The sequence below is a fragment of the Larus michahellis genome, chromosome 4 (assembly GCF_964199755.1).
Source record: "Larus michahellis chromosome 4, bLarMic1.1, whole genome shotgun sequence".
NCBI lineage: Eukaryota > Metazoa > Chordata > Aves > Charadriiformes > Laridae > Larus > Larus michahellis.
The window spans coordinates 19,552,122-19,561,002 of record NC_133899.1 but is presented as its reverse complement, the minus strand read 5'-3'; positions in this window follow the sequence as shown (position 1 = coordinate 19,561,002).

Sequence of the window (8,881 nt, the reverse complement as noted above, 5' to 3'; positions counted from 1 at the left end):
ATTTGCATGAAAAGCGCACTTCTGAACTGAGACTGCTAATTGCCCCTGCTTCTTGTGGCTTGTACCACAAGTCACTCTCCAAATGGGCTTCTGTTGAACTGCGCTACTTCCTAGCAACCACATAACCTAAATTATGATAAGCTAAACTCTGGAAATGTTCTGATCTGACAGAACTTCATGTTATATTTCATTCTAAAATTTGCATGGAGCTGATCCAAAGTTAATGTTCTTCCCTCAAATGATTTGGCTATTAAACTGTTTCCACAGGCTAAATAATTTCAGATAAAATTCTAACTGAGTTTTGATTGTTAATCAAAGAAATGGCTGATTTAGTAGAAGGTGCTTTGAACTAAGAAAAATCCTTTTGGTTCCAAGTCCTTTAGTGCTATATTTGTACTGCTGTCAGGAGTACACTCATTTCCAGGAGTGTCAGTTCTTGCAAATACCAGCTTTCTCTCATCTGTTTTAATGGGTTGGGAGGGAGAGCTGAAGTATACCATCAGTTTACCTTCGCGTAATCTTATGGAACAGTCTCAGTTTTTCAGAGAAACTATTTTGTTTTTCTCATACCTGAGTGCAGGTATTGATGAATTGTTTTCTATTCTGTATGTTGCGACATCTTCAGATTATTCACTAGAAATGACTGTGGGTAGTTTGTTTATATCTCAGGCCTCTTAGGAGGCTCTATAGAAGATTCAGGCCATGGGACTGAATATATAGTCTGCATGCTGACTGCTGGACTTGCTTATATGCAGTCATTGAGTGCAGGCAGCGCATTTCAGAAGAAAATCCAACTCATTTCTTGAATAATGTAGGCTATGTTGAAAATGCTTACCTGTAGTGGTGAGGAGCAAATCCAATGTTACAGAACATTCTTGGATGTATGAGAAAAAACTAAGGTAGTTATTCAGAAGCTTATGGAACAGATAGAATATTTAAAAAACCCAAACAAGTTCTAAAAAATTACCACTTGAATGGGTACATAATTTGATGTCAGCTAAACCGTAGACATGTGGTTCATGTTCAAACAGTTGTCTTTAAGAGCGTGTCTGTAGAAAGCTTCAAAACAAATCAAAGATTTGCCTTTCTCATCCTTGAAGAGCTGTTTTATAATGACTCGTAAAGTTAGTCTCCAAGATCGAAAATCATGTTGGTAATAAACAGATCATATTCAACATGATGCAGATCAAGGGTGCAGAAACTTTTTGCCCAATCTTCCTCTGAGCAATCTACCATATAGTTACTAGAACAACTGATAATAATCTCTTTGTCAAGCTCTTTTATCTCTTGAAGTGTTGTTTCATATTGTATGCTAAGATAAAGACTTTCTTTCTCAATGCCAGAACCTATCATCTGCTAAAAAAAGAACCTTAAATATACATTCTGGTAAAACACTTAAGGCTCATAATAACTCTAACATACTCTTTATGCTCGGCTAAAGTAGCTTATCTCCTTTTTTTTTTTTTAATCTCTATTTTCTGTATAGTGGTCTGAGACTATTTTTTTGAAAAAACAGAATGTCTTTTGCTCCATGTCTTCTGTGACTTGAATGTTCAGTGTTCAAAATGCATTTTTAAAATTCAAATTTGTGCTGTGTTCAGCTTATTCTAATTTAACTTTTTCACTAGGAATAGAAAGTAAGTCACATGAAGCTTGCACTAATTTATAGTATAGGTTTTAGATTCAGTATGCAGTATATGCTTAGGTCAGGGAAGGCTGTAATATGCCTAAGATGATTCAGTCTTTTCTGATTAGATACTCTGTAAAATTACACGGGAGAGTGTTTTTAGTTAAGCTCCATGTTGTTATATACAAACAATCACGTAATTCAAAACTATCTGTGAATAATATAAAAAACCTGCATCCATCTCTACATTGCAGGAGCTCTAGGTAATACAAAGGGGTAATTTGTCAAAATTCATTTTAACTTAACCTGTGTTTGAAATCCTTCAACTCCGACAGCATATGACCCAGTAATCCAAGATCTGATTCTTTCATTTACCTTTCTTTGAGATTATCTAGGTTAAGAGTTCCTGCGATGTATGTATAGTTGAGTACATTTTTCTGTGAACTCCAGTGAGAGTCTCTTCCAAGTGAGATGCAAATCAGCACTACGGGCAGAAGTATATCGAAACTGAATTACTAGGAACACTGAAGTTGAACTGTTCAGCTTTCTTTGATTTGTTAGGCTCAAACCTTTTAGTGAAACCTTTTCAGTAAAGAATCAGTGATGATACTTTCCACTTACTTGAGAATATGCTTAAAATATCAAGAGATCTTTTGCCGTGCTGATGAATTAGACTGCTAAGTGAAAGTTTTCCAGCTTTAGCTAGATAATTAGTTTAAGTCTCATTGGCTCCACTCGTGAAGCAATGGCAGCTTGAAAACTGTAAAAATTCAAAATTCAAACAGTGATTTTTCTCTGTGTAATAGGTATCATGGTTGCACATATGAATAAAAGCAGCAGTGTAGATATATTGAGCTTTCTTTATGTAAACTGAAGCGTGTGATGCCATTGAATTTCCTTTAGGCACTTTGGCAGTCTCCTCTGAGGCAGTTAAGTGAATTAAGAACTGGTGACTTCCCTGTCTCTTCTAAACTGGCTCTGTCACAGGCATGATGAGGCAGGTTTGGTTAAACACACAGCAGGTTAGATGCTCCTTAGTGTGAGGATAAATCCTTCACATGACTCTTTCATGTCTTCCTTAGTGGACAGGTAGATGCATGGCAGCTGTTGATTATAAATACCCTACAAGTTACTTTCACCTTACCTAGAATTTATAATAAAAATAAGGCAACTCCATTTGAACAACCAAAAGCATTGTATCCACGCTTTGTTTGCAGACTTTCTTCTGCAGTTTAATTTTTGATAAAGCATGTAGAACTGTTTAACAAAGCTTGTTATTCATTTACAACCAACCGAGTAACAAATGATGATCTTGGCCTAGCAGGAATTATGTTGGAATAAAGCTACTGAGAGACAATACTGGGCATACAGTGTTGGGAGGTATATATAAAACTAGGAGAAGATGATGCCAAAACCATAATAAACCTCAACACAGGATGCTTGTTGATACTTGTTTCTTATTCTGTAGAGAATAAGCCATGCGTCCTGGCTTTATGATCAGATTCAAGACAACATATCTCTTCCTGTGTGCTCCTGTGGTTTTGTGCACAGCTCTTTTTCGAATTGAGTGTGGTCAAAGTGATGCGAGTGATGTCTCACATTTTGACCTCACACAGAAGAACAGGATGTCTTGATTTGTGTCCTCAAATGTGATATACTGGTAAACACATATATGACTCTATGCAAAGGGTGATCAAATCCCAATGCAGAGTTTGAGGATACATACTTGTGAAAGTTAGAAGCAGAGCATCACCCTGGAGAAGCACTGCTCCCCTTGTTAAATACCAGGCTTGCTGGTGTTTAGATGAAGAAAGGTGAGAAGGTGTTACAACTTCACTAGAGTTTATGAGCTTGGTCCATTCTGATTTGAAAAACAGATAATTTTATGACAGCATGAAAACACTTAGTTTCTCATGGCGATAAATGAGTTTAAGGTGAGTTCACAAACCTTTTTTTCCTGTGTGTGTATCAACTTGACTGTACCTAGTTGGTTGGGTAAGATCACTTGTCTGGTTCATCTCCTAATGCTCCTCTTTCTGTAACAATATACACTGTCAGCTGGCCAGCTCTGGAACATAACAAAATTCTGCAATAATTCTCTTGAGTAAGTACTGGTCTCTTGATGTGCCCTTTTACTCAGTCACTCCAGACTGTATCACCAAATGCTACTTATTACAAAAAGAGGGAAGTGTGCATGCTGCTCTTTAATAGCATCTTAGCAAAAAGATTCCATGGTGATTTTCTCTCATAGCTGCAAGGAAGCTCTCTTTCCAGTAGAACCAGGGCAATTTTCTATCTACCACCTTATTCATATTACTGCCAAATTCCTCAGTTAAGGGAAAGCTGTTCTTAAGCATCGCAATATGTTGTATAGATGATAAAGTAGCTCAGAAACAATGAATCCTAAGTTGGCAAATTTTCTGATCCAACAAAGACATCCCAAGACAACAGTATGTTGAAGTCTCTTAACAACACTTCTGTAAAAAAAAAAGTTAAAATAAATTAACATTATATATAGGATTTCTTATTTGCCCACACCTGTAGATGTTTAAGAGCACATGCTTGCACATCATGTCAGATAACTTAAAAAAATTTAAAGCAAATTTAATTTTTTAGATTTCAGTTAGTAATTTCTCCGAAAGCCTTTGACAGACTTTGAGCAATTTTACTTAGTTTCCAGTTTGTTCAGCATGAACTGGATGAGGTGGCACAGCTAGTGAATTTATTTCCATGCTATGTTTAGGTTCATAATACTTCTGAAGAAGGAGAATAACCTCAACTTGTGTGTGTGTCCAGTACGGTTGGTTGCAGATACATAGCAAAGAAAAGTCATTGCATAATCCTTTAGGAATTGCTAATGAAGTGATCAGCATACAATTGACTATTTAGAAACTTGGTATTAGAACATGAATGTGTTTCAGTGTAAATAGAGTGGAAATCTACCATATAATAGATGTCTGTTGTATTTGTAGCTCTGTTGTGGTATAGTAAGGTGTAACAGTCAATGTTAGACCTTCTGTAGCCCTGCTCATATTTACCTTGCTGTTCTGCTCCTTCGTCTTGTAACTTGTGCTTAGGCATGTGACTTGGCACATACATTACTACTGCAGAATCCAAAGGTCTTGTTTTGGATTGGGGCTACTTCAAAAATCATAGATTAGTAATAATCCCTGGACCATTGCAGGGGCTTGAAACAGGCTCTGTGAAGGACAGGAGGAAGTAAGACACATCTGCTTTTACCATCTGTCAGGGCTGAAAACCAGTCGTGAAATTCAGAATATTGTTAAGGAATCATCCCCTGAAAATGAAATAAAATGGCTTATTACTTTTTGTCTGTATCCCTTGATGGTATTTTGCTCTCATTAATGCTGAGTCTTGCTAAGAAAGACATACGTGAGACCTCTTTAATAGCGCTCAAAAGTTTGAGCTCTTTCTGGTAAATCCTTAGCTTCAGAGACCCCAAGTCATTTGAAGGCTTTTCCAATGCATGTGTGTGACCAGAGTCTGGGAGACGGTCTGTGAGATCTCCTGGGAGGAAGAAGAGAGAAGGAGGCAGGGCAAGGAGGGCTGATGTCTGAGCTTATGCATTCTTGCATCTACCAAAAAGGCAAGCAGGAGCTGACGTGGTTTGGCATGGGGGAGATGGGGAGAAGGAGCAGTGGGACAGAGTATGATTCCTCCTAAGTGGGTGTGGATTCACTTAATGAGAATTTCCTGTTTAGTTCTAGTCTTTATTCTGTGTATCTTTGTGTATAAATGCAAAAGCTACTGTTTTCTTGGGAAAATTAATTTCAGGATTGGCACTTGAAACTGGAAAGATTTTTAGAAAACCTTGGCTGCCTCAATATATTTTGTCAAACTGGAAGAAACCCCAACCCTAAGTTTCTTGATTTACTGCCCAGCTCACTAGCATATTACAGAATAACTGACTTGGTTTTCTCCATGGAATTGCATTTTACATTGACATTTTAAAAAAAAAAAAAAAAATTGTGTGTGCTTAAGCGTTATATAGAGGACACTAAAATTAAAATCTGTAGAGCCTAGACTCTTCCAATATCCTAGAGAATGCTGACAAGTTTTCAGTTAAAGGTGGTTGGGAGCTTCTACTTGTAACAGTTTTCTGGTGGAAATGCCTGTTTCTAAAAACTGAAAAATTTTGCTGAAAATAGCTGGCCAGTTGCTTAGGACAAAAGAAGAGAGAGAAGGGCAATATCCTCAGCTCTAACTTAAAATGGAATTTGTTAGGAAATAAATATAATTATTCTTGTTAACAAAATGTTATAATCTACAAATAATACTATGGACAACTTCAGTAATGTTTATGCAGAAATACCTTTGGGATTTTGTTATGTCTTGAGAGCATGAATTATAAGTATAATTTAGCAGAATAAGTAGCAAACAATAAAGCAAAGATAAGTAGGAAAAAAGTTTAAAGTCAGTGGAAGAAAGAATACTTGAAACTTTTCTCATACTCTTCTACTATGTCAAAAAAATACAGTTAAAAAAAAATAATCCAGAAGATACCATCCTCTCTGCCACCATAATCTGGCTGTTGTTATGTGACAACAGATTTCAAGCATTCTGTGGAGACAGTCTTAAGCACCAGTGAACACTGTAACCTGAAGATCACATCTAGTAACTTTCCTGCTGCTGATAGCAGAGTGTGAGTGACTTCAGTGGATGAAACACTCCTGTCCTTCCTGAGCTGCATGATCTTCCATTTTCCCAGAATAATCCAGAGAGTAAACACGAGTGGGGAAAAGAAGAGATTTGTAAAAATGGAAATATTACATGGGCCAAGGCACAAAAATGTAATTTGCAATGTTCTGTTCATGAATGTTGGTCAGTTTACATCACTGAAAGATTTCAGCTAGGTCTATACTTAAACTTATAGCAGCAGACTTGTCAGCTGTGAGTGCAGTGGTAAAACATCTCCCAAACCAGTGTAGCTACTACATTTCAGGGTGTGAGCTCTAGTGAAGTAAGAAAAGGAAGGAATAAGGAGGATTCAGGCCTGGGTCAAGGATTACCTGGACATCATCTGCAGATCAGTGATGATGACTTTTAGGCACCCCTCCCAAAACTCAAAGCTAAGTCTTTAAAACTCAAATGAAAAAGCCAACCCATTATTAGGTGGCAGAAATGAAGCTGACTAAGTAGACTTGCTACTAAATTGTGTTTTCTTATTGATACCAAAAAGGATTGGCATCTCTTAAAAACCTGTGCTGAGCAGAAAACACAGCATTCAGTGGAGTTTGCTGCTCTGTATGGCTGTGGGTGCCTATTATCACAACTGCTACTTTAAATAGATACGAATGGCTTTGCTCTTGATGAAAAATTGGAATGGAAAGTGGCAGAAATAAAGCTTTGAGAATTCTGGTTTTAAAAGGAAAGACTACTTATATAGGAATCAGTCCAGAGTGGGCAAACAATTTTTCTAAATATTTTTTTTTTTAAACTGTTTCTGGAAGCCTTTTTAGTTATAATTCCTGAACTGAGTAGGCAACAACTTCTGCTGTCCGTAAGGCTTTTGGGATCTCTTCTATTGCTTTTTTAAAAGATTCTTCATTTTATTTTCTTGTTCTGGGGAGAAAAAAAACCAAACAAACACCAAACCCCTACTCGTCTGAAGAAAGCTAGTTTGCATCCTGGTTGACAGAAATGGTTAATAGTCCTGACAATTAGCAATGTGTTATTAGATCACAAATTAGGTATGATTTTAATTGGGAACCTCCTGCCACCTTGTGGCAAGAACTTTCACCTTTCTTGAATCAAAGGAATTAATATGGATAGCTAGTACCTTTGTAGAACAATGTATAGCTAAACAAACAGAAAGCAGGGAGACCAGATGCTTTGTTTGGCTTGCATTACTATTTGGGCATTATCACTTGTAAATGTTGCTAGTATTTTAAAATAAGCATAACTTAATGGAATAGATAACCTTATTACAACTTTTTTTCTGCAGCTGCTTCCTCCATCTTTCTTTGCAACACACTGTGGAAATTAACTCTGTGGGAGTATTGAACCAGGAGAACCCACAACAACTTTGGTATTTGTAGAAAAAGTTGTTGACAAGAGTCATTGATGGTGTCAGTGTAGTACTCATTTGTATTCATCCTGAAAGGTATCTGCTTTCATTATGGCACTATTTGCTTTCAACTGTAGGAAACATTCAGCTATAGCTTCCTTCCTAGTGACTACAAAGCTTTTGTGACATCTTGATGTGCTTCATGAAGCCTTTTCTCTGCTCAGAACATGGGAAAATAAAACCGGCATCTGTGAAGAGAAACGCTCATCTTTGTATTCCTTCCTGTTTCTTTTGCATTTGGTAATCATGTTAACTGATGTGGTTCTGTATCTACTTATCCTGCGAGTACATGGCATCATCTGGACTGTTTTCACAGCTGCTGGTCAAACAGGGTGACCAGGGTCACGAAACTGTGGCAGCTTCAGCCACTTGCAAAACAGAGTAACATGGGAAAAAAGTTTTTTACTGACTTGGTTCAAAACTTCTTTGATTTCCCAAGCTTAGATTAATATTTCTCACAAGGTCTTATCTGAGGAAATATGATGCAATCATGCTGATTTAAATAGATTAAAGCAACCAATGAACCTCCCATCACGATCCCCCCTCCAAGCACAAACTCACTCCATTTTAGGACCTGAAACTAATACTGAGATCAGTAGAAGAAACAGATGGCACTTAATTTGCAATAGTTAAGACTGCCTGTGTTGCTATTTTTATGCAAACAGAAGACTTGATACATGGGATTTCCTCTTCCTAACATGTTGTAACAGTTTCTAATTAAAACACTGTTGCCTGTGCTCATGAAATGCTAAACTGATGGTCTTCGAGATTGTAATCTTTACATGCAAGTAACATACCAAGTTTGGGTACTTGATAAGCAGCATTTATAATACTATGTTAATGTGGCTTGTCCCTAAGCCATTTCCCTGTATGTGGTTTTAAAGCATATTCCCATACAAAACTATATCCACGCCAAATGCTGGGGTTCTATTATGTAGGGTAGATGATGCCACAAGCTGGTAGAGTTTAAGGATTTTATGGAGAAACTGAATTACAGTTAAAAATGGCTGCCACAGTAGGCATCTGCATTTGCAAAGCCCTGCTTTCCCAGCTATAGTAATCTACAGTTTAATCTGTACTGGTAGTGAAAACACTAGCATTTTGGACGTGTAGGTATTGAAATTAGTGAAGCTGCTAGCGTGAAAAACAGTTCCAACGTAATGTTA